The sequence below is a fragment of the Miscanthus floridulus genome, chromosome 5 (genome assembly GCF_019320115.1).
Source record: "Miscanthus floridulus cultivar M001 chromosome 5, ASM1932011v1, whole genome shotgun sequence".
NCBI lineage: Eukaryota > Viridiplantae > Streptophyta > Magnoliopsida > Poales > Poaceae > Miscanthus > Miscanthus floridulus.
In genome coordinates this window covers 63,551,159-63,577,447 of record NC_089584.1, presented here as the reverse complement: position 1 = coordinate 63,577,447, position 26,289 = coordinate 63,551,159, and positions in this window count along the sequence as shown.

The following is a 26,289-nucleotide window of genomic DNA, read 5'->3' as shown; positions in this document are numbered from 1 at the left end:
ACAAAGTGGTGAAGATGGTTTGCCAAAATTCATCATGGTTTGGGAGACTCAAGGGTTTGAAAGTCATGTTTCAGACGGCCTGCATCGGACTTAGCCAATTTGAATTGGCTGGCATTGTGGCCGACCAGCCACAGGCCATGGCCGCCGCGTGGCTACCGTACGTCGAAGCCAGGCCCACACCATGGTCGGGGTGGCACTAAAGGCATCGACCTCATGCGCTCTTCCTCACGCTCACTCTCACTCTCGCTTGCCTCTCTTTGGCTCTCTCGCAAGTCCCAAAGCGGAAGAGCACCATGCCGTCACCGCCGCCGCGCTCCGCCGGCAGCGCTCGCCGCCCACGCAGCACCACCACCCAATCCACCTAGGCCATAGCTCCATCATGAGCCACTCCACCTTCCCGTGCCGCTAGCTACGTCAATCAAGCCCAGGTAAAGCCTCAGGATGAGTTCACCATCGCCGCGACCATCACCAAAGCACCACTGAGCTCGCGCTTGCGCGTGGCCATGCTCCTCCGAGCTCTCTCGTTTTCTCTCTTCTCACGTTAGGGATAGCCTAGGACTAGGTCTAGCTCACGCCGCTGGCTTTTAGTGAGTACAAATAAGCTAGGACCAGAACGCGGCCTCTTGCCACCACGCTCTCACCACCGTGATGCCATGCACGCGGCCGGACCTCACCGCCGCTCCACCATGGCTCTATCCTAACCCTAGATCTCCGCTAGGTCACCACAATGCTATAGCCATGCTCCCCTAAGCACACCACAGCCAGGGATGGTCGGAGCACCGCCGTGCGCCGCCGCCGAGCTGCTATTAGTGTTGCCACCATTGCCAATCACAGTGAGAGCTCCGACGACCTACCTCATTCGACGTGAGATGTTGAGGGGAACACGACAGTGGTAACGCTACCGCCGGTGACCTTGCCGTCGGCGAGTTATCGCCGGTCAAATGCCACGCTCTGCTCCTGGTCACTGACGTTTGGGACCATTGACCTGCGGGCCACCGCTGTCAGGCACCGTGGGTGTATGGACCGGGTGTACCTATCTATAGCTCCCGGTTGGAAATTTGATTTTTCTTTCTTTGTTTTTCCAGATTTTGTTGCAAAATTGCAAAAATCATATCTAGAGTTAGGAGTGTCCAAATGGGGTGATCCAAATTTTGTTAGATTCTTCATGAAGTGTAATATCGGATAAAAATATTAAACCTTCTGTTTGGGATATTTTTTCTAGGAGAATTAAATTGAGCTAAATAAGTGCTTTTAAATTTGATTCTATCTTGTAAAATGCATATCTTGAGCTAGGGAAGTGCAAAAATTGTGATTCCAATTTGGCTAGTCTTGTGTTGACATGCTCTAGCTAGGAAAAATGCTAAACCTACAATAGTCATACTTGGAGTATGGTCATCCTATTTAATCTTAAATAATTGCTAATTTCTAGTGAAAATAATTGGGGTAAAATACATAACTTATGATCATGCAAATTTTTACACAGTGTTCTTATGCTAGGATGAAAGTAAGAAAAATATTAAATCTGTTGTTTGACACTTTTCACTAGGATAAACTATTTTTGCTAAAATAAGCCTACGGAACTTGTCATTTATGTCGAGGTTGCTATACTTATCCAAATGGCATTAAATTTGTATAGTAGACTAATGGGTTATAGGTAACCCACTGTAATTTTCTCAGAATTCATTGAGCAATGGAAATATTTATCCTCTAAATTACCCTGTTATATAAGGAAAATTAATAAATTAACCATGATGTTTTCTAGGGTGCTTGTGATGCATATGATTTGTTGAGATGAATAGTTGTGCTTGGAAGTAATTGGTGATAGGTAGCTATTTAATTATTGCTTTATAATTCAACTAAATGGCTGCATGAGTAGTTTCTGTTGTGTTGACAAATTCATAATGACAATTACCTCTTCTATGAAACTTGTTAATAACAAAGTTGTAGATAATTTGCTCGTTTAGCTTATCCTAAAATTTCATGGTCATAGGCCTAATGGTTTAAGAGTTATAGCTATTAGAAGTCTACTATCAGATTTGCTTGTCCTCTAGATAGATCTGAAAGATTGAATTATTTGACCTAGACAACTACTCAATCACCTTAATATGAATAAAAGAAATTTGTAGGCAATTTGTATAACTCCAGTTATGATCAAAACAAGTAGCTGCTGTCTTAGAGTATAGAAAATGCTTTAAATGGATGTTTGTTTAGTTACTAGAGAGGAGATATGCATCTATTTAGTAAAAGAAAGTTAATCTTGTTATCACCCTAATACCTTGTTGTTAAGGACATTTATGTTTATGCATCATATCATATCATCCATATCTTTACCTGTGCATTCTTGTATCTTATTTTGTGCTCATGCATATAGGATCGCCAGAAGGAAATCAGGAGGCACCATAGCAGGTAGCTCCCAAAGGCGAGGAGCAGGCTCCTAAGAATTACCGAAGTGCCCCGATCACAGGCTTACCTCCTTTCTGAAAGGCAAGCCCCAAAGCATTCTTAGCCTCCTATGTTTTTACAAATATAACTTGAGTCCTTTATGTTTGATGCATTAGGTCATGAGAGTTGGTTGGAAACACTTGATGCATAGAACTACCATACCCAAAAATATACCTTGAACCCTATGTAGGTCAAGGATTGAACCTATGCTTAGCCACGCTTAGACTGGTAGAAGTCGGGTGATTTTCTGTCACCTATGAGATATAGGTGAATATCGGAGCACGGTTGGCTATATTTGCTATCGTGGAAAATAACCATGGGGTGTTATTAAGTGGAGACTGGGCAGAAACTTATATGCAGTGGTGTTGGGTTGGCTATGTTGGTCCCGTCCATGTCGATTAAGGACCATACTGTGGTTGGCACTTTTGTCGAGATTGAACATATGCCTCTCACTTAGCTGGCCGAATAACTCGTTCCGACCGTAAAGCCGAGTAGCTCAACTTAGGATGGTCCTTGTTCTATTGAATTGCACACTTTGGATGGTAGTAAGGATGTGTGGGGAGCTAGACGTGAGCCCAAGGGCAGGGTAGTCCAGATTGTCCTGGTAGCTAGTTGTCCCTGGTTGTGTGGTGCTGATCGAACCCGCGAAATGTGGACCGGAGTTGTACCAAAGGTGACCTATGGCTACTGTGGCTGGTAGACCTGGGTTTGTGTTAGGAATAACTGCCTAGCTGGTTATAATCGATTCGAATCGCCGTATCTCCCGGATAGTGAGAAACTTGACTAGCTCTAACATCGTAGTAATTGAACTATGGAATTTGATGGTTATGATGAATATGGAATTATTACACCGGCTATGGTTACTATTGTTATGCTACTAAATGATATACCACATGTTTGGCACATGTTAGTTGCTAATCTAGAGATAAATAGCTATAATTAACTTGTTGACCCAATTATAAAATGTATAGCTGAATTAGTGGCTTTTTATGCAAAATATTGTCAAGCTAGCTCCAGTTATAAAGCCTTGCATGATCCTTGGAGTCACTTTATTTTTGGTTTATGATGGGTAAGTCTAGCTGAGTACCTTCGTGTACTCAGGGTTTATTTCCCACTTGTTGTAGGTAATACAGTCTTCCATGGCTATTATAAGAATTGCTTCTATCCCGCTATGGACGAGGAGTAGGCCCCGGGCAAGGTACTTCTATTTATATATCTAATCTATGATTCTTTTGTGGGTTGTGATCACAGGCTGACAAGTATTTGAACAATGGTGTGAGATGTTGGTTTAAAAACTACTTTGCTTCCACTACTACTTTATTAGAACTTGGTTTGTAATAACTTTAATCGCACTCTGATGTATGGAAATGTATTTAGGAACTCTATGTAACATGTGGCATGTATGTTGAATCATGTACGATCTTGGTTGTATGTTGGCGATGAATTGAGACCCTTCATGGTACTCGACGGACTACCGGGTTTATATGGGCTCAAGTATGATAGTGTGATCGCTTGCGGGCTGCCATTATACTTGTGCTCTTATAAATTGGATGGTTCTATTACAACTGGCATCAGAGCAAGATTTAACATTAATTGCCACATGTGTATTTAAAACAAAGGTTTTTGTTTTCCAAAACTAGTTTTTGGCAACTTATAGCTATATATATAGGTGTTTAAATCTGAAGTTTGAATCTAAAGTGTGCCAGTGATAACTTTCCTTATGTCCAGTTAAGGATTTTAGGTGGCTAAATAAGTACTAACATGGGGGTTTTTATTTTTGTCATCCATATGGCATGCTATTGTATGGATGACAATCAATTGAGTGGTAATGTATGGATCAAATGACTCTACGCCCGTGGTAAGATGATGAGTGGTATGACCGCAAGATGTGAGCGTACGGTCTAAGGGGAGAGGTAGCTTTGATACTAAAGTATATATATGTCTCATATATATATACTAAGGTATTTAATTGTGGGTTAGCTTTGATACGGCTGTACATGCATAATTATACGTATATATGGGATGTATTTACTTTCGGGTAGCTTTGATACGGAAGTATATATATATGGGTATATATATGGAAGTATTTAGTATTCAACCTAGAGCCCAAATTTTCATTTCTATATTTATATAATATTGGGGTTGGGCTGAAATGAAACTCTTATGCAGGTATGCTAACAACGAAACGTGTAGCTCGACTAATTACATTATATTATGAGAGAACGTATGTATGCCACCGTGTATTTTGCTAGAAGTTTCAATTTTCCTAAGTTTGTGAGGATGTATGGAACGTGCATGCATCATGATAAATCATTCATTACATACTTGCATCGTTCCTTCCCTTATAAGTTCTTATCGGTTAAGTAACTCTTTTCTATTATAACGTTGTTCTCATGAGAGTTGCACCATTTTTACTATAGCTGACAGCCTATTACCCACTGGAAGGGAATGCGGCGTTCTTGGGTATCTTTGGCACACCTGCTTTGCACTGGAGAGTGTTGCATTTTGTGGGGTACACAAAGCCGCCCCAATGCTTTTGAACATAGAGGCATGTGCAGGAGGAACCATGGTTTGAGGTGCAAGTGTCCATCCTAGCTTGTACATGGGCACTGTAGTACCAGGGCTAGAAAGCGGAGTCTGAGGGAAGAACCCCTTGGGAAGGTGCTCAAGTGGAAGCCTTTGAGATCTTGAGCACACTATGTCAGCAACATGGTGATTCACTCACCAACAATGTAGCGGGATCTATTCCTCAAGTGGATCTAGCTATGGTAGTTTGGAGGCAGCATGACCGTGTTTCTATGGTGCGGGACCATGACGAGGGGGCATAGAGCTTGAGTCCTTCTATGAGTGCCATGTTCGCTATCATGCAGATGTTCTATAATCGAGAAGACATCCGCTATTTCTGGCAAGCGTCTTATAACATCTATGTGAACAAGCTCATGGAAGCTTGGGAAGTATAGCAAAGGCTGGAGAAGCGTATGCATAAGCACAAGAAGACAGCTAGGGAGGCTCTTTGTGACACTGATGACGCTCATACAACATTGGGAGCCCTCCAGACTCAGATGGAGATTGCTGTTGTAGATAGGAACACAGCACAGGAAGAGACATGGGCTGCTCATGCTTAGAGGGTGCAGGCCATCCAACAGAGGGATGAGGCCTACCATCTTGCATAAGCTAGAGAGGAGGCTAGGACTAGGACTATGGTTCTAGCTGGGCGGCTAGAGAATGACTACCATCAGAGGGAGGCGGAGTACCAGCATCAGATTCAGGAGCACCAGAACACCATTGTGGAGCTTTACATGATGTTCATCGCCTCAACAATATCTTTAATCCTATTCCTCCCCTAGTAGCCACGGAAGAGGAAGATCTAGAAATGTTCTTGGAAGATGATGGTTGGGAAGAGGAAGAGGCAGAACAACTTGTGCCTATGGACAATGATGACGCAAATGCTATGTCCGGTGTTGACAGTGACCACTCCGAGGCATAACTCAGCTATAATGCTTAGTTAGATGCGCTAGCTCCTTATCTTTTTTGATATTTTATGTAATGGACATGTGATTTAAGTTTTGATCTTCAGATGTATCGTTAATGTAACATTCGAACCTTGCATGTTGGTCCACTATGGGTCAAACTCTAATGAAATTCTAGTTTTGTTTTGCTGGTGAAATGTGACATGCATTTTAATGCATTGTGATTATGATAAGTGATCAAATTAGTGATGTCATGTTTTGAGAATGAATTATTGTGCCTCTGTTTATTGTATGAATTTAGATTGTCTCCAGTAAATTCAGTTTGGCATGATTACACAATTCTTCTACAATTTCTTGACATCACCCAATAATCACTTATTGTTGCAATTTTGCAGATGACTCGCACTCGCGCTGGGGTAGGTACCAGCCAAGGTGGCAATGATGGTGACCTACCACCACCACCGCCACCTTCTGCGAATGAGTTTTTCATGCAATTCTTGGGGAATCAGCGAGCAATGGAAGAAACACTATGCCTCATTTCACAAAATACTGCCCGTGCCCGCCATCAAAATTAGGGGCTACAACCCAATCAATATAGTACATCCAAGGACTTTCTAGAGACTAAGCCTCCTATCTTTGAAGAGGCAGAAGAACTGCTCTAGGCTGATGAGTGGTTGAACACTATTGAATAGAAGTTCCATCTATTGAGGGTCACCGAAATGATGAAGGCCGAGTATGCATCGCATCAACTGTAGGCGCCTACAGGTATCTGGTGGACTCATTATTTGTCTACCTTACCTGATGGAGCAAATGTTACATGGGAGCAATTCAAGACAGCCTTTAGGGGGCATCATATACCCCCAAGGCTGATGCGGATGAAGGCCGCTGAGTTTATGGAGCTAACACAGGGGACAAAGACTCTCACCGAGTATATGCATGCATTCAACAACTTGTCTAGATATGAACCAGCATTCGTGGATACAGAAGAGAAAAAGATAGAAAGCTTCAAGGGATGCCTTGGCACCAAGTTGATGAAAACCATGGCCAACTCTAGATGTGCTACATATAATTAATTTGTCAGCGATGCCCTCACTCAAGAGAACCAGAACAACTTACATGCAGCAGCAAAAGGCCACAAGCGAGCCATTGAGGTGGGTGCCTTAGGCTCATCTCAGTCAAGGGCTTCCATTATAGGAAGGCCACAATTCCATCCCCTAGCACCTAAGTTTAGGCCTCCCCAGAAGAACACCCAGTCTAGCCGACCTCAGAAATTATTTCACAAGGCATTCACCATTGCCATTCCCAAGGGTAACACAGACAAAGGAAGCTCCACAGGACCAAGAAGTAACTAGCCATGCTTCAATTGCAATCAGATGGACCACTGGGCCAAAGAGTGCCCCTATCCTAAAAAGTGCAGTAATTAGAATCAAGGCAACCAAAAGCAAGCCAATTATAAGGCACGTCCTGGGTACGTGCACTATATAGCTATGGAGGAAATCCCCACAGGAAAAGTTGTTACCGCTGGTATGTTCCTTGTAAACAAACACCCCACAATTGTTTTATTTGATTCTAGAACTTCTCATTCATTTAAGAGTTAGACATTTGCATCTAAACATGATCAGAAGATAATTGAGGTAAATAAGGGTGGTTGTAGTATAAGTTCAGCTAGGTCTACTATTTCCACAAACCAATTAGTCAGAGATGTACTCATCTCCATACAAGAGCGGGAGTACACTATGGATCTTATAGTATTGCCAGGATTAGCCATAGATATGATATTAGGCATGAAATGGATGAGTGGGCATGGAGTTCTTATCGACACATCCACTCGAACCATCATGTTGAGTGAACCTAAAGGGGATGGTGCTTTCCTAGTGCCACTTCCCAGAAGTTTTGATCTTCAAAACTTGTTTTGTGCCATCCAAACCACTACTCTCTGTGATATTCTAGTAGTTTGCGAGTTCCCTGATGTATTCCTAGATGAATTGCCTGGTTTGCCGCCAGATAGGGATGTGGAATTTAAGATTGAGTAAGTGACAGGTACAACACCTATCTCAAGAAGACCCCATAGGATGCCACCCAATGAGTTAGCCAAACTTAAAATTTAGCTACAAGAGCTTTTGGACAAAGGTCTCATTTGACCTAGTTCGTCTCCCTAGGGTTGTCCAGCTTTATTTGTGAAGAAGAAGGACAAATCCTTGTGGATGTGTGTGGACTATAGGCTGCTCAATGCAGTAACCATAAAGAACAAGTATCCTTTGCCTCATATTGATATTTTGTTTGATCAACTATCAAGAGCAAAGGTATTCTCTAAGATTGACTTGAGGTCAGGCTATCACCAGATCAAGATCAGGCCAGAAGATGTACCTAAGATAGCTTTCTCAACTAGGTACAGCTTGTATGAGTATTTGGTCATGTCTTTTAGACTAACAAATGCTCCCGCCTATTTCAGGTACTTGATGAATTCAGTGTTCATGCCCGAGCTTGACAAGTTTGTGGTCATGTTTATCGATGATATCCTGATTTCCTCTGAAAATGAGGTAGATCATGTAGAGCATCTGAGAGTTGTCTTGTCTAGGCTGAGAGGGCATAAATTGTATGCAAAGTTTTGCAAGTGTGAATTCTGGCTGAAGAAAGTACCTTTCTTGGGTCATATATTATCTGAAGATGGAATCTCTGTAGACCCATCTAAAGTACAAGAGGTCATGGATTGGAGGGCCCTGACTTTGGTCGTGAAGTTCGAAGTTTTCTAGGTCTAGCAGGCTATTATTGTCGTTTCATTCCTGACTTTTCCAAAATAGCTAAGCCCATGACTAGATTACTTCAGAAGGATGAAAAGTTTAATTGGATTCTAGAGTGCGAGGCTTCTTTTCACACTCTGCAAACCTTGCTAACCACTGCTCCTATTATGGCACAACCCGACATTGAAAAGCCTTTTGATGTGTTTTGTGATGCATCAGGTGCAAGTTTAGGTTGTGTGCTTATGCAAGAAGGTCGAGTTATTGCATATGCTTCTAGGTAGTTGAGAAGGCATGAAGTCAACTACCCTACACATGATTTAGAACTTGCCATAGTTGTTCATGCAGTGAAGATATGGAGATATTACTTGTTTGGGAAATGTATGTCACATATACACTGACCACAAAAGTCTCAAGTATATTTTCACTCAACCAGAGTTGAACATGAGACAACGTCGATGGTTAGAGCTGATTAAGGAGTATAATTTGGAAGTGCACTATCATCCGGGAAAAGCCAATGTTGTAGCAGATGCACTTAGTCATAAATCTCATTGTAATGCCTTAGAAGCATTGTTGGAAGATGGGTTTAATCTACTACATCCTATTGTGCTACACAACATCACTATTAGTTGTTTGCTTGAGAGCAAAATCATAGAACTACAGAAGACAGATGTAGGTGTGTTTCACATAAAGAGAGAGATGAAGGAACAGGAAACCAAGTATTTTAGGTTGGACGAAAGAGGTGTGCTATGGTTCAAAAACCAACTTGTGGTATCGAAAGACTGTCAACTTAGAAATCAAATTTTAGATGAAGCTCATTCATCCAAGTTGTCTATCCATCTAGGTAGTAGCAAAATGTATCAAGATTTGAAAAACCATTTTTGGTGGACAAAGATGAAGAAGGAAATTGCAGCCTATGTTGCTAGGTCTGATGTCTGTAGCCGAGTGAAGGCAGATCATCTGAAACCTAGTGGACCGCTCCAGCCGTTGTCCATTCTAGGCTAGAAATAGGAGGAAATAAGTATGGACTTTATTATAGGCCTCCCACAGACACAACAAGGTCATCAAGTTTTACAAAGTGGTGTGGAATAACCAAAGCGAACAAGATGCCACATGGGAACAAGAGAACTATCTACGTGAGGTCTATCCCGCTTTTTACGAAAATCGGTAGGTCTTTCAAATCTCGGGATGAGATTTTTATAAGCAAGAGGGGCTATAACACCCTATTGTTAAGCATGCATTTGGGACTTGCATTTCATGAGCACAAGCATCATCCAAGCTAAAGGGGATGGGGATCCTGATCTTCCGTCAGGTAGAGGTAACTATTGTTGTGGCAGAGAATGACACACTGATCGAGTTTCAGATCGAAAGATCGAACCCTACAATCTTATCACCACAACTCCTCTGTTATCAACTGAGACACAGATCTGGTTGACCTCACCAAGAAGTGTGGGGGACAAGACCCTAGATACCCATGGTAGACAACATGGGCTGTGCCCCCTAGGGTGGCCCAGCCCACAAGATGAAGCCTTGTGGAGCACAACGCTACTCGGCATCTCCCGCAAGACACCGAGAAGATATCCTAAAGATACTACGAGATCTATTAGGATATGTATGATCCCATGATTCCTATAATCTATTATTACTTTTCGGTTATCTCCTAGATCTAACCGACTTATAACCCTACCACCCGGACTATATAAGGCGGGCAGGGACCCCTCCAAACTCATGCAATATCATACAATAGCCAATACAATCCAACAGACCACATTAGTAGGGTATTACGTCATACTGATGGCCTATACCTATCTAACTCATGTGTCTCTATTGCCTTCTTGTTCTCGATTACACGTATCTCTGCCGATTAATCTACCTTCGTGGGATACCCCTCGGAGGACTACCGACGATATTTTGTCAATAGTTGGCGCGCTAGGTAGGGGTGTGCGCGCTATTTCCATGTCGAACAAGATGGTATTTTCTGCAGGCTCTTTGTCCCTCCTGCAGCCCAGCTAGATCTTCATGGTCGTATTGATCTCCTAGATCATCAACGCTGACAGAGTCGGAGAGCTCATTGAGTCGGTGCAGATCGATACTGCGTTCATCACCCCAACGCCTGCGACTATAGATCCAATCTTGGAACCACTTCTAAGGTCGCCTTCATCAACAACTCGCCACCTGATTCCCCACTACCAGAGGAGGCAAATCAACAATGATGATATGATCACATCAATCGATCAGGTCGGCCAGAACCTCATCGATTGCCTCTCCATCGCCGAATCAGCTCTGACCACTCTGGTTCAGCGCCGACCACCCTCCGATCTAGATCTACCGAAGGCTGCTCAGGAAACTCCAAGGGTTATGGCCCTACCCTTCGGGCTCACCAATGTTGTCACCACATACCAAGATGCCCTAAGGGGCAAGTTCACCAACCAGGTTGGAGATGCCCAACCTCCCACCGACTAGCCTCCACCAGCCATCAACATGCTACACATCGGCCGATGCCCCAGAGCATCCCTCCAAACCATCCTAGAGGAGAATCCAGACTTCAAGTCCCAGGGCTCTACGACGACTATCATTGAAACCACCACCATGCAACCTCCTTTCCTGCCCTTTCATGGAGGCACAATCTTCAATGTCAACATCGACAGCCCCTCTCGGAATGGGGAAACCGAGGAGGAATACGCCGCTCACGTCAACAGGAATACCAACCATGCACAACACCGAGCAAACGAGGCTGCCCTTGCGATGGCTGAGGCTTAGCTTGACTCGCAAGGAAGGCCACGCCAACTCCACCACAACCTCGACAATGAATTTCTCCATGTTGATGGCCACGATGTCTATAGGACCCCAAGTGCCAAATTGGCTGTGGTCGCCAAAGAGCTCGTCAGGCCCCCATAGACATCAGAGGTCGCAAAGGTCATCGCCATGCTTAAAGCGGTGCATTGCCAGGTCAACGAGATCCACCAGGATTAGAGGCCTTCATACTCCACAAGCTCAATTCACCGATTAGCCGCGCTAAGATCTGATCGCCGCCCAAGTCATTTCACCGACCAGCACCACGATGACAAACAACCCCTCCAGGGGGGAGCTAGGGCAACCGCATCGAACACCCACGGCAACACGACCAGGAGGTCGACCAGGACGTCTAAGTGCACCTCAACAATCTCCGAGACACACGATGACGTATCAACGAGCGCTGTTTCGGCTACCATGAAGAAGAAGTACGTCACCATCAAGAGTACGAGTAGGAGTTTGGTAACTCGGACTCAGCTCTCGAGCCGCTCAACGCCGGTAATGCTGTAGATCATGGTGCCGACAACCCTAAAGGGCCCCCAGCATTCATGAGGGCACTCCGAACACTCTAGTGGCCCCGTGGTTTCAAAATCATTGGGGTCGAGCCCTACGAGGGAAGGATGAACCCCACACGGTGGCTATAGGCTTACGCCACTGTTGTGTGCACCGCCAGAGGAGACACCGGTGTCATGGAGAACTATCTTCCTGTCATGCTCACGCCAACCGTGATTAACTGGTTCACAAGCCTTGCCCTAGAATCCATCGGATCCTAGGAAGAGCTGAAAAAAGTCTTCACCGACAACTACATGGCTACATGTACTCAGCTGGGCACCAAGCATGATCTAAACCGCATCTACCAGAAGTCGTTTGAGCTCCTCCGTAGCTACATTAGACTCTTTTTCGAGATGAGGAACTATATTCCTAACATCACGAAAGCAGAGGTCATCACCTCCTTCGTTCGAGGACTCCTTCACTATGACCTCCGCTCCAAGTTCAACCACAAGCCACCGATGGGGATTAGTGAGATGATTACGACTGCCAACTAGTACACCAACGCCAAAGAAGCAGAAGTGTGCTTTAACAAGGATGCGAGCACTCATCGCCCAACTCACTATAGCGACGATCGCCCCAACGATCGGTGCCATAGTGACCGCTGCTACGACGACCACAGTCATCATTGAGACAGCGGCCGTGATCGGCCAGAAGGATCCAAGTCTGGTCAATATTGCCGCCGCCGGCCAGACCACATCGTCACCGCCATTGATGAACCTCGCGCCAAGCGCAACTATGATGAGCAATACAAGAAGATCCTCGATGGCCCGTGCCCTCTCCACAAGAACACCAAGCATAAGATGAAGGATTGCCTTGGCTTGGCTAAGGAATTCTAAGCCAAAAAGCTAGAAGATGACAACAACGATGGAGCCAGAGGCCGCCGACCACCTAGGGGCAACAACATTGCCTTCGAGGATCATGATAAGGTGGTCGCCACCATCTTCGGGGGCCTCGCCTCCATCGAGAGCAGAAGAGAACGGAAGCTCACCGCCCGCCGGGGGCTCACCGTCAATGCCAAAGATGCCACCACCAACCCCAGTTATCGCCCTTGGTTTGAGGTGCCCATCACCTTCAGCAGGGCTGACCAGTGGGTGGACATCCCCTACACAGGGCATTTCCCCCTCGTCCTTGATGCAACCATCTAGAAAGTGCTTTTCAGAAAAGTGCTCATCGACGGTGGGAGCGCTCTGAACCTCCTCTTCGTCGGAGCCCCAAAGGAGCTAGGCCTCGGGATAACAGATCTCACACCCTCCAACTCCTCCTTCTAGGGTGTGGTACCTGGTAGGGCATCCAAACCGCTTGGAGAGATCACCCTACTAGTATAGTTTGGCATGGCAAGCAACTATCGCGTCGAGCACATCAACTTCTATGTCACCGACTTCAACAACGCTTACCACGCCATACTTGGTTGGCCAGCTCTGGGCAAGTTCATGGCTATACCGCACTATGTCTATCTGGTGCTAAAGATGCCTTCGCCTATAGGAGTCCTAGCCCTGTGGGCCAACCTCTCCATTGCCTATGCCTATGAGACAGAGAGCCTCGCCCTTGCTAAAGCCACTGACCTCTCCATCTAGATGGCCAGTGTGGTCACCGATGCCAAGAAGGTGCCCACCGATGACCTAGAAATCCCATCACTGGAGCCTCCTCGCGCCTCCGCCAAGTCCAAGGAAACCAAGGAGGTCAGCCTTAGCCTCGATGACCCCTCCAAGACCATAAAGATTGGGGCTCACCTCGACCCCAAATAGGAAAGCACGCTCGTCTCCTTCCTACGTGCCAACGCTGATGTGTTTGCTTGGAAACCTGCAGACATGCTGGGGGTACCACGGGAGAAGATCGAGGACTCCTTGAATGTCTCACCGACCACCAAACCAATCAAGCAAAAACTCCGATGATTCATGCCAGATAAGGAGGCTATTAGGGTAGAAATAAAATGGCTTCTAGCTACCGGATTCATAAAAGAAGTGTATCATCCTGAGTGGTTAGCAAACCCTGTTGTCATTCAAAAAAAGAATAAAAAATGGAGAATGTGCATTGATTATACTGATCTTAACAAAAACTGCCCTAAAGACTCCTTCGGTCTGCCTCGGATAGATGAGGTTGTAGACTCCACCACCGGCTGTGAACTGCTCTCCTTCCTCGATTGTTACTCCGGCTATCACCAGATCTCCCTGAAGGAAGAAGACCAGATCAAGACATCGTTCATTACTCCTTTTGGGGCGTACTGCTATACTACCATGTCCTTTGGACTCAAGAATGCTAGAGCGACCTACCAAAGGGCCATCCAGATGTGCCTTGATCAATAGATCCGCTACAACATCGAAGCTTACATCGATGATGTGGTTGTCAAGTCCAAGACTGCCAATAATCTCATCGCTGACCTCGAAGAAATGTTCACCAGCTTGAAAAGGTACCGATGGAAGCTGAACCCTTCAAAGTGCATCTTTGGAGTTCCATACGGTATACTCTTGGGCTACATCATCAGCACTCGCAGCATCGAACCCAACCCCAACAAGGTCTCTGCCATCACCAACATGAAACGGCCAACGTCCATCAAGGATATAGAGACACTTACAGGTTGCATCGCATCTCTCAGCCGCTTTATATCGTGCCTCAGTGAAAAGGGACTACCATTCTTCAAACTCCTCAAGGCTTCCGAGTGCTTTTTCTGGTCAGATGAGGTAGACATAGCTTTTGAGCAGCTCAAGTTGTTCCTAACAAAGCCTCCGATCATGACGGCGCCTCGGTGAGATGAAACTCTATTGATCTACATCGCCGCCACTTGTCGCATCGTTAGCATAGCCATCGTCGTCAAACATGAGGAGGACAGGCACACTTACAAGGTGCAACATCCGGTCTACTTCATCAGCGAGGTCCTTAATGAGCCCAAAACTCATTATCCTTAGGTCCAAAAGCTGCTATACGCCATCCTGATCATGTCGCGCAAGCTCCGCCATTACTTTGAGTACAACAAGATCACCGTGTTCACCGAGTTCCCTCTAGGGGACATCCTCCGCAACAAAGAGGCCAACGCCGTTTCATCAAGTGGACTATTGAGCTTGGCACTTACTCCATTGAGTTTAGAAGTAGGCCTACTATCAAGTCATAGGCGCTCGCTGACTTTATCGCTGAGTGGACCAAGATCCAAGAGCCCATCCCCGCTACTTGTCCCAAGCACTAGGTGATGTACTTTGACGACGCCCTTAATGTCAACGGTGCTGGTGCTGGCATTCAATTCATTACGCTGACCAAGGATAAGCTCTAATACATTCTTTGAATACATTTTCCAGCCTCCAACAACGCCGCCAAATACGAAGCATGTCTCCACGGACTCCGTATAGCCGTTGATCTTAGCGTCAAATGCCTAATGGTATCTGGGGACTCCGCGCTAGTCATCAACTAGCTCAACAAAGACTGGTCCTGCTCCAGTGAGAAGATGGATGCATACTACGTCGAAATCAGGAAGCTTGAAGGGAAGTTCTACGGTATCGAGTACCACCATGTGGTACGAGATCAAAATAAGCTCATCGACCACCTATCCAAGATAGGCTCCTCTTGTGCTGCGATTCTGCCTAGGGTCTTCGTTCAAGACCTCTTTACATCGTCTATCAAGGAAGAGAAGGAAGTGCAAGAAATTCCCCCCACCGAGTAGCTGGTACTTACAGTACCTTCGCCGACCTCCGATTGGAGGGAACAATTCATCAAGTACCTCACCAGCGCCGAAGTACCCACCAACAAGACTGAAACCAAATGCCTAATCCATCGAAGCAAGCATTATGTGCTAGTGTGGGGGATACACCCCCGGGTACCACAAGATGGTATATGGGCCGCACCATCCGAGGTGGCCCGGCCCGTAAGATCGAGGCGTGCACAACAAGATTACCAGTTGTACTAGATATTGTAATAGTACCAAATAGGATACTTTACTTGTAACCCTCCTCCTCCAGATTATATAAGGAGAAGCAGGGGTCCCCCTCAGGGGGGACAAGGCATCTACACCTCAATCAATACAGAATAACGAGACACAGGATGTAGGTATTACGCCAACACGGTGGCCGAACCTGTATAAATCTTGTGTCTTGTGGCTCTGTAACCATCTGGTTCCTCATTACACGCACCGTCTACCAATAATCTACCACCACGGGCACCCCCCTCGGTGGACTACCGACCATATTTTGTCGACAGTGGCACGCCAGGTAGGGGTCCCCTTTTAGGGGTTGTGCATGCTGATCTTCCGGCAAACCAGATGGCGTATCTTTCTTTTCATTGATCGGAGCCAAGCGACGATGGCGTAATCTATCTACAACAACGACGAACACTCTTGACGGGTACAACATCATCCGTGGCGATCTGGTTTTCGGCGGTGACGTAAATTCTTCGACAATAATGATACATCACATCTAACTTGGCCATGCGAGCTATCGTCACAGTGGCATCGAAAAGCTAACGCTTGTTGCTAAGTTGGCAAGGAGGAGTCCGGCGAACTCGCTGCAGCAGTGCTATGTCATCACAAACGATTGGGTGTGCATAGGTCTGTACATCAACACGCAAGCAGTGGAGTTACATGCAGCATATATGGCGCGAGCTAGCAAGCAAGTAATCTAGCACATACAAGATCCAATCGGCCATGGAGTACACGAGTAAAGGGAAGAGATCAACATGCATGATCAAACTTGTATGCATGTGTACATGCAAGAAGACGGTAGAGTACATGCGTGGGCTACGTCTGCCAATATGGAAGAAGCTAAGTCACGTTCCCTTTTTCAATAAACTTTTCTATGGAATGTATATACATATACGTTGGGTATATCCATATCTACGTGATTACTACTACTTTTGGCAGGAGGCGCAGTCATCATGACATCATTAGAACTCCGACCAGGTGTGTCCGTCGCCAAGTCGACCGAGCCATAGTTAGGCAGCAAGGGAGCCACACAAGCCGCTGAGCGAGCCACGGAGCAAGCCACGCAGAGCCACAAGCAAGCCATATCAAGCTGTTCAAGCCATCCAGTGGGCCACGATGATGCAGAAGCGAGCCGTGTCGAGCCACTGAGCGGGCCATGCCGAGCCACAAGCGAGCCATGTTGAGCCAACCACAGACCACGTCGACCACGGACCACATCGACCATGTCCTGAGCGGCTCCACCGAGCTCCGACCACCAGACCACGTCGACCATGTCCCGAGCGGCTCCGCCGAGCTCCGACCACCTCGACCACCAGACCATGTCGCAATGATGATCGCCACGAAGAACGGCGCTATGACAATCACGACCACCGTCATAACAGGCCAAAAAGCTCGAGGATCGGACAACTTCATCGCCACCGACCGGATTTCTATCCAAAGATAAGTACACTTCTAATATTTATATAATTTTCATTACGACATTTCTCCACAATGTCCTTATCATGATTATTCTTCAAATAACATTTGTCCATGTATACCATCTTAAATATAACATACAGCTATACTTAATGCAAATCCTCGACCAGTCATGTTGACGCTCGATGCCTCCAGAGACGGCCCTGTCTCCAGCTCCTCCCTACACGTGCACGAGTGTCTGCCCTCTGCGTTATGGGTGGTCGGCAGCGGCTCCTTAGCGACGCTTTGTTTTTCCTACACGTGCACGGGCTCCGCGCCCGCGTTATGGTTAACGGGCTAGCTAGGGCTGGAGACTCAGCTATATACTAACTGGTTGGGCAGTTTATATTAAGTATAAACACAAACTTCACATTAACACTGATGTTTACAAAGCACCAACTACTTTATCACATCATGCTCATTTGCAAATGACTGCTGAGCGTCATACGCTATTTCTTCACCGCTGATTTTTCTCCATAATTTATTATTTTATACATCATGTACTACCATTCTACATATTTATATTGCAGGAATTTCGAGCTATGCTCGGGGACTTCATCGCTCGCTTCTCGACCTACGCTCGGGGACTGCCTCGATCACTCTCCGACCATGGCTCGGGGACTTCGTCGCTCGCTCCTTGACCTACGCTCGGGGACTGCCTTGATCACTCTCCGACCATGGCTCGGGGACTTCGTCGCTCGCTCCTCGACCTACGCTCGGGGACTGCCTCGATCACTCTCTGACCACGGCTCGGGGACTTCATCGCTCGCTCCTCGACCTACGCTCGGGGACTGCCTCGATCACTCTCCGACCACAGCTCAGGGACTTCATCGCTAGCTCCTTGACCTACGCTTGGGGACTACCTCGATCACTCTCCGACCATAGCTCAGGGACTTCGTCGCTCGCTCCTCGACCTGTGCTCGGGGACTGCCTCGATCGCTCTCTGACCATGGCTCGGGGACTTTGCGTCTCGACTACATGCGATTGGCAACTCGCATACAGTTGGGATATTCTTTCTCATTTAGACCTTGCTACAAGGCTCATACATCGCCTTCCAGCAAGCTCAGGGACTACATCGGTACAATGCACCTGTCGGCGCATCTTGTATTGCCTGTACGACGATTGGATTCTCAACTTAACTGGGAATTCTTTTTAGACCCTGGCACCATGTGCCTACGTCACCTACTACTAGGCTCGGGGACTAAGTGGGCACACTTCACCTTGCGGTGAATGTGCTTGTTTTTCGACCACTATGCCTCTGACGATCAAAGATGCTACGCTTCAAGACACCCTTACGTTTCTTCACAGAAACCCAAGTGGGCACACTTCCTAGGACGGAAATCTTTTTCTTCTTCTTAAGAGCACCATACATTCTTCGGACAACCTACTTCTCTGGTGACAACGGTGGTCAGAGATGTCAAGAACTCAAGCCTCACTGTTCGGAGAAGGTTAAAATGGCATGTCGCATCAGAATACATGGCGCTCGGGGACTAGCTGTGGGGGATACACCCTCGGGTACCACAAGATGGTACATGGGCCGCACCATCCGAGGTGGCTCGGCCCATAAGATCGAGGCGTGCATAGCAAGATTACTAGTTGTACTAGATATTGTAATAGTACCAAATAGGATACTTTACTTGTAACCCTCCTCCTCCAGACTATATAAGGAGAAGCAGGGGTCCCCCTTAGGGGGGACAAGGCATCTACACCTCAATCAATACAGAATAATGAGACACAGGACATAGGTATTACGCCAACACAGCGGCTGAACCTGTATAAATCTTGTGTCTTGTGCCTCTATAACCATCTGGTTCCTGATTACACGCACCGTCTACCGATAATCTACCACCACAGGAACCCCCCTCGGTGGACTGCTGACCATATTTCGTCGACAGCTAGTGGATGGCAACTTGATGAGGAAAAGTGCCAAGGAAGGGATACTGCAGAAATGCATCACCCAAGAAGAGGGAGTGAAACTACTTCTCGAAATTCACTCTGGTTCCTATGGCAACCATGCGGCCTCGAAAAACCTGGTTGGCAAAGCTTTCTGAGCTAGTTTCTACTGGCCCACGGCCATCATCGACCCTGAAGACCTCGTCTGACGTTGTGAAGGATGCTAATTTTTTGCCAAGCAAATACACGTGGCGGCACAAGAACTACAGACCATACCAGTTTCCTGGCCCTTTGCATGCTGGGGACTGGATATGATCGGGCCCTTCAAGCCAGCGCTAGGTGGTTTCCGGTACGTGTACGTTGCCATTGATAAGTTCTCCAAGTGGATCGAATACAAACCACTTGTTTCGGCTACTGCAAAGAAAGCAGTTGAGCTCTTCGAAGACATCATCCACAGATTCGGTCTCCCAAACAGCATTATCACCGACCTCAGAACCACATTCACTGGTCATCATTTTTGGGATTTCTGCAAAGACTAATGCATCTCCATCAAATACGTCTCTGCTGCCCATCCTAGAGTCAACGGCCAGGTCGAACGGGAGAATGGCATGATCCTTGATGCCCTCAAAAGGAGGCTATATCAGAAAGAAGAAAAGCATCTAGGTAGATGGCTCAAGGAGCTACCAGCTATGGTCTAGGGACTATGCACTCAAGCTAGTCGCAGCACTGGTGTGTCTCCATATTTTTTGGTCTATGGCTCAGAAGCCATACTACCAACGGCCATTGCCTTCTGAGCACCTAGGGTGGAACATTATGATGAAGAGCAAGCCACAACTGTTCGAACCGAGGACGTCGATAGGGATGAGGAGGAACGCCTGATCACCTGCATCCGCATAGCCAAATACCTAGAAGGCTTGTGGAGATACTACAACCGCAACATCAAAGGTCGTTCATTTGCTGTCGGCGACCTTGTTCTCCACAGAAAGCAAAAAACCGAAGGGATGCACAAGCTCTCCTCCCCCTGGGAAGGGCCTTACGTCGTTAGGGTCTTATCGGCTATGTGCCTTGGACATAATCGATATCCCCAATTCATGGCACATCGAGCACCTTATACATTTCTATCCTTGAAATGCTCTAGATATGTATTCTCCACTCCATGATGAATAAAGTTTTGGTCGCCATAATTTGTCTCCATTATTTCTCCATTATGATTTAATCTCCACTTACGGTCATCGAGCTCTAAGCTACTCCTTAACGAACTCCAATATGAGATCGCCATAAATGCTCTACCACTTTTCTCCATATCTCCAACATGTGATCGCCATAAACACTCTACCGTGTCTCTCCATATCTCTAAAATGTTTCACCAATCGCCGAGCAGCACACGTTTTGTTCTACGCTCTATGGAGAAGACCCAGTCTCTGATCTCTCCCTACACATGCTATGGGCTCCGCGCTCTATGTTATGGGTGGTCGGCTACAATTCCTTGGTCATGCTTGTTCCTCCTACACGTGCATGGGCTCCATGCTCGATGTTATGGACTATGGGCTAGCCAAGGCTAAGAGCATAGTAAAGAACTAACTGCTCGGACGCCACTTATACTACGTTTATCTCCAAGTTAATTCACCAACCACTGAGCAGCACACATTTTGCTCTGTTCTCTATGGAGAATACCCAGTCTCTAATCTCTCCCTACACGTGCTATGGGCTCTGCGCTCATCTTCCAGCTGCTGGTGCTCTGTCACTCTTGTTCCTCCAGCGAATCCGGCCCCTATCACTTGAAGGTCAATGGTAGGGTAATGGGACCGGACCACCGCAAGGGTGTGAGTAACAGCGGTGACGATGGCATCGCGGTTGAAGTTTTTGAAGTTCTCCCATGCCACCTTGCACCTTTCGATGATGGTGTCCATACACGGTGGCCTACCGTCGAGCTGAGGAGCCACCTCTAGGTCGACGTACTTGAGCACCAGTTTGACTTCGGCAACTATGGCATTGAACTTGTTCCTCTTGGTCCTGGCCTCCTGCTCCAGCACATCGAACTATGCCTTAACCCTCCGACGATAGTCTACAGGCATCACAAGGATCCATCAAGCCAAGAAATTACTCCAGCAGTAACTTCGACCATGAAGTACTCACCTTTCAGCTCCTCGACCAGCTTCTCCACCCGCCTGACTCCATTGCCTTCTCCTCTCAAAGTTGCTCGATGGCTTGGCGCAGCTGGCCAAGTTCCGTATCTTGCTCTATAAGCACAATAGTCATCAGCCACAATATGACTTTTCAATAATGCAAAGCACATTCACCGATACACCATACCAGCTTTCTGCTTGGAGATGCTTCTGAGCTGCTCAGACTTCCACTCTAGTTGCTCAGAAGCACTCGTTAGCTGCTCGTTGATAGTGGCCAGCTGCTCGGAGTTGACCTGTAGCTGCTCGGACATGGTCGCTAGCTGTTCGGATAGGACGCCCTTCTGGTATTCTAGGTCCCACACGTTGGACTCAACAAGATCTCACTCGCGCTGGGCCCTCTGGATGTTCTTCATAAGCTTCATCGCCTTCTTGAGTTTTTCATTCTCTTCGGCAAGGGGCTCCATCCTCTTGATCAGTTGGCGTCATTGTTCAGCAGTCTGAGTTATCCCCAGCAAAAGCACCAAGATTATGAAGAAGAACAATCTCCAATGTCAAAGATGAGCATTGTAGTACTGACCTTAATCTGCTTCATCACTGCTGAAAGGGCAGACTCCAGTCTCCTAAGCTCCCTGGTGGTGTCCTCCTCTTCAACAACCATCACCTCATCACTGCGCTTGCTAAGGATTCGGATAGCTTAGGGTCGAGATTCCTCACGTTTGGTCTCTTCCACCGCGTCCTCCTCCGTCGTAGCTGGAGGCACCACCAGTGGGCTCGGTGGCTAGACAGCATGTCCGACAACGCCCTCCGATGCCTCAGGGAGCGCCGTCTACTCCTTTGGCACCGCTAGCTTCTCCGCTCTAGACTCCGATTTTGAACCGACATCGCCGGGGACAAGCACATCCAAAAAATTTTCTGATACATTTTGATATATGGAATGTCGAAATCTGAGTTCGTATGCAAAAACTAGACCAGTTTTGAGAACTGACTTCGAATTAGAGGATAAAATGAGAATAATGTGCGCTAAATTGGTCATGGCAGCAAGGATTTGATGGAAACGATGGGGAAAAACACTTGAACTGGACTCTAACACAACCTAACTAGCAACAAGATCTCGACCAGGACACAAACTCAACATGAAGGACTCTAAAACTAAAATATGCAAAGGCTATGGCACGGAAGGTTCTAGGATAGGAAAAAAATGAGTATGGCACTGGACTATGGGACGAATGCAAAACACTCAAAACTAGGGGATAAATATGAACCTGACGGTATATCTTAGCTCTGATACCATTTAAAGGGGACATGTATCCTGATCTTCTGTCTGGTAGAGGTAACTATCGTTGTGGCGGAGAATGACACACCGATCCGGCTTTAGATCGAAAGATCGAACCCTGCAATCTTAGCACCACAACTCCTTTGGTTATCAACCAAGATATGGATTCGGTTGACCTCGCTAAGAAGGCTAACCCCTGCCAACGCAATGAAGAACACAAGAAAGAAAACAACCAAACTGTAGATGAATGATTAATCTCACCATGTTGGGGTCTCACAAACCGATGAACGGCGAAACTATTCTTGACAGATTAATCTAAGTAAAACCCTAGAACGCTAATGAGAGTGACCATGGTATAATATAGAGTCTTGGGCATCACCACCCCTAGACGCGCCTCTAATGGGCCCGAACATGATATACGGTCCAATGGACCAAAAGATGGTGTCGCAGCACCCTGGTAGATTCTGGATGCTGACTTGTTTTGATGATTCCTGTTGATTCTGAAGGGCTTTTGACATGATACCACTTGCATTGGCTTCCTTATCTAATTAGCTTTCCATCCATATGTGGCTCATCGAAAACAGAGCCTAGACACGCCCGTGTGACTAGTTTTATGACAGACTGGTCCTGGAACCCGAGATGGGCTCCAACTTCAGTTGGACTGGGCCTCCAGCTTGTGTTGGTCGTCCTTGCTGGACTTCTCCACCTCTATACCTTTCTCCAAGTTCCCCATGACCCTCTCCTATGTTCCTAAGCAAGATAACATCATTAGGTAGTAGTCTATTCTCAAAAGTATGAAAAGGGTCGCTTAAGAACGAGCTCACCTCTAAATTAAGTTGGCGCATTCGAGCTCGGGTCATTGGACCTTGTATAATGGTTGGAGCATCAGTGGGTACATCCAAAGGAGTGATGTCCTCATTATCCTCCCCCTCTTGAAACTGAGTTATCCTCGACTCAAGCTCATCTTCTTCACCCAAATAAGGTTTCAAATCTACAATGTTAAAGGTGGGACTAACCCTGGACTCGGGTGGCAACTCAAGTTTGTAGGCATTATCATTTATTTTCTCAATTATCTTATAAGGACTTGCTGCTCTTGGCATTAATTTAGACTTACGCAGCTCAGGAAATCTATCTTTTCTCAAATGTAACCAAACCAAATCACCCATTTCAAGTTTAATTTCTTTTCTACCTTTACTACCAGTAATTCTATACTTTTCATTCATTCTTTCAATATTTGCTTTAGTTGTTTCATGCAACTTACGAATGAAATCAGCACGCTCTCTAGCATCACTATGTGTTCTCTCAGTGGTAGGTAACGGCAAAAGATCAATAGGAGCGCGGGGGTTAAAACCATACACTACCTGAATAGGACTTACCTTGGTGGTGGAATGTTGTGCCCTATTATATGCAAACTCCACATGCTACAAACACTCTTCCCACATCTTCAAATTATGATTTAAAATTGCTCTCAACATAGTGGACAATGTTCGATTCACTACCTTAGTTTGCCCATTAGTTTGGGGATGACATGTTGTAGAAAACAGCAGCTTGGTCCCCAATTTATTCCATAAAGTGCGCCAAAAATGACTCAAGAATTTTGCATCACAATCTGAAATAATAGTAGAAGCCATACCATGCAAGCGAATGATTTCTTAAAAGAAAAGGTCAGCAATATGAATAGCATCTCGTCGCTCTTATGACAAGGAATAAAATGTGCCATCTTAGAAAAAACGATCAACCACCACAAAAATAATATCCCTCCCCCTTTTAGTCCTTGGCAAACCCAACACAAAATCCATAGATATATCAACCCAAGGAGTAGAAGGAATAAGAAGAGGCATATATAAACCATGTGGGTTCAACCGCGACTTAGCTTTTTGACATGTGGCGCACCGAGCCACATACCGTTCTACATCTCGCCTCATCCTTGGCCAAAAGAAATGTGTGGACAACACCTCCTCTGTCTTCTTGGCACCAAAATGTCACATCAATCCGCCTCCATGTGCCTCCTGCAACAACAAAAGATGAATGGAGCCAACTAGAATGCATAGGCGGTTAGCTCTAAACAAAAACCCATCATTGATCATAAACTTGTTCCTTGTGCGTCGATCTCTACAATTCAGCAACACGTCCTTAAAATCAGGATTAAGCGCATATTGTTCTTTTATTGATTCAAGCCCAAACATCCGACAATCAAGTTGGGACAACAAGGTATATCATCTAGACAAAGCATCAGCAATCACATTATCCTTCCCTTTCTTGTGTTTGATAATATAAGGAAAAGATTCAATAAATTCAACCCATTTAGCATGCCTACGATTCAGATTATGTTGAGAGCGAAGATACTTAAGCGATTCATGATCAGAATGAATAACAAATTCTTTAGGCCACAAATAATGACGCCATGTCTCTAAAGAATAGACAAGTGCATACAATTCCTTATCATATGTGAAATAATTCAGAATAGGGCCATGCAATTTTTCACTAAAGTAAGCAATGGGTTTACCATCTTGCATCAAAACACCCCCAATGTCAACTCCACTAGCATCACATTCTAGCTCAAAAGTCTTACCAAACTTTGGAAGTTGCAGCAATGGTGCTTATGTGAGCTTGTCCTTCAAAGTGTCAAAGGACTCCTCATGTGCCTTTCCCCACGGAAACACCACCCTTTTCTTCGTCAACTCATGCAATGGGGCAGCAATTATGCTGAAATCTTTAACGAGCAATAGAATCCTACAAGACCAAGAAAACTACTCACCTGTGTGAGAGTTTGGGGAACCAGCCAGCTCTTTATGGCTTCAATTTTCATCTCGTCCACCTTAATTCCCTATAGAGTTACAACATAGCCAAGAAAAGAAGCTCGATCCGTGCAAAAGATGCACTTCTCAAGGTTACCAAATAATCGTGCATCACGTAAAGCATTAAAAACAGCACATTAGTGATCCATATGTTCAACAAAAGACTTACTATAAATTAATATATCATCAAAGTAGACTACCACAAAATGACCAATAAATGCTCTTAAAACCTCATTCATTAAGCGTATGAAAGTGCTAGGTGCATTTGTCAAACCAAAAGGCATTACTAACCATTCATACAACCCGAATTTGGTTTTAAACGTGGTTTTCCATTCATCTCCAAGTTTCATTCTAATTTGGTGGTAACCACTTCGCAAATCAATCTTGGCAAAAATTATAGAGCCGCACAACTCATCAAGCATGTCGTCTGTCCTAGGAATAGGATGACGATACCGAATAGTAATATTATTGATGGCTCTACAATCAACACACATACACCAAGTTCCATCTTTCTTAGGAACCAAAAGTACAGGAATGGCACAAGGACTAAGGCTTTCACGTACATACCCGTGGTCCAAATGGTCTTGGACTTGCCGCTGAATTTCCTTAGTCTCCTCGGGATTGGTTCGATAGGCAGCACGGTTGGGCAAGGTTGCTCCCGGAATCAAATCGATTTGATGCTCTATCCCTCTCATAGGTGGTAGCCCCGGGGGTATCTCAGCTGGAAAAATTTCCTCATACTCCTACAAAAGGTTAGTGACAGTAGGAGGCACCGAGCTAACAATATCATCAAGTGAAAACATAGCTCGTTTGCATACCAAAGCATAGCAAATATCATCATCAGAAAT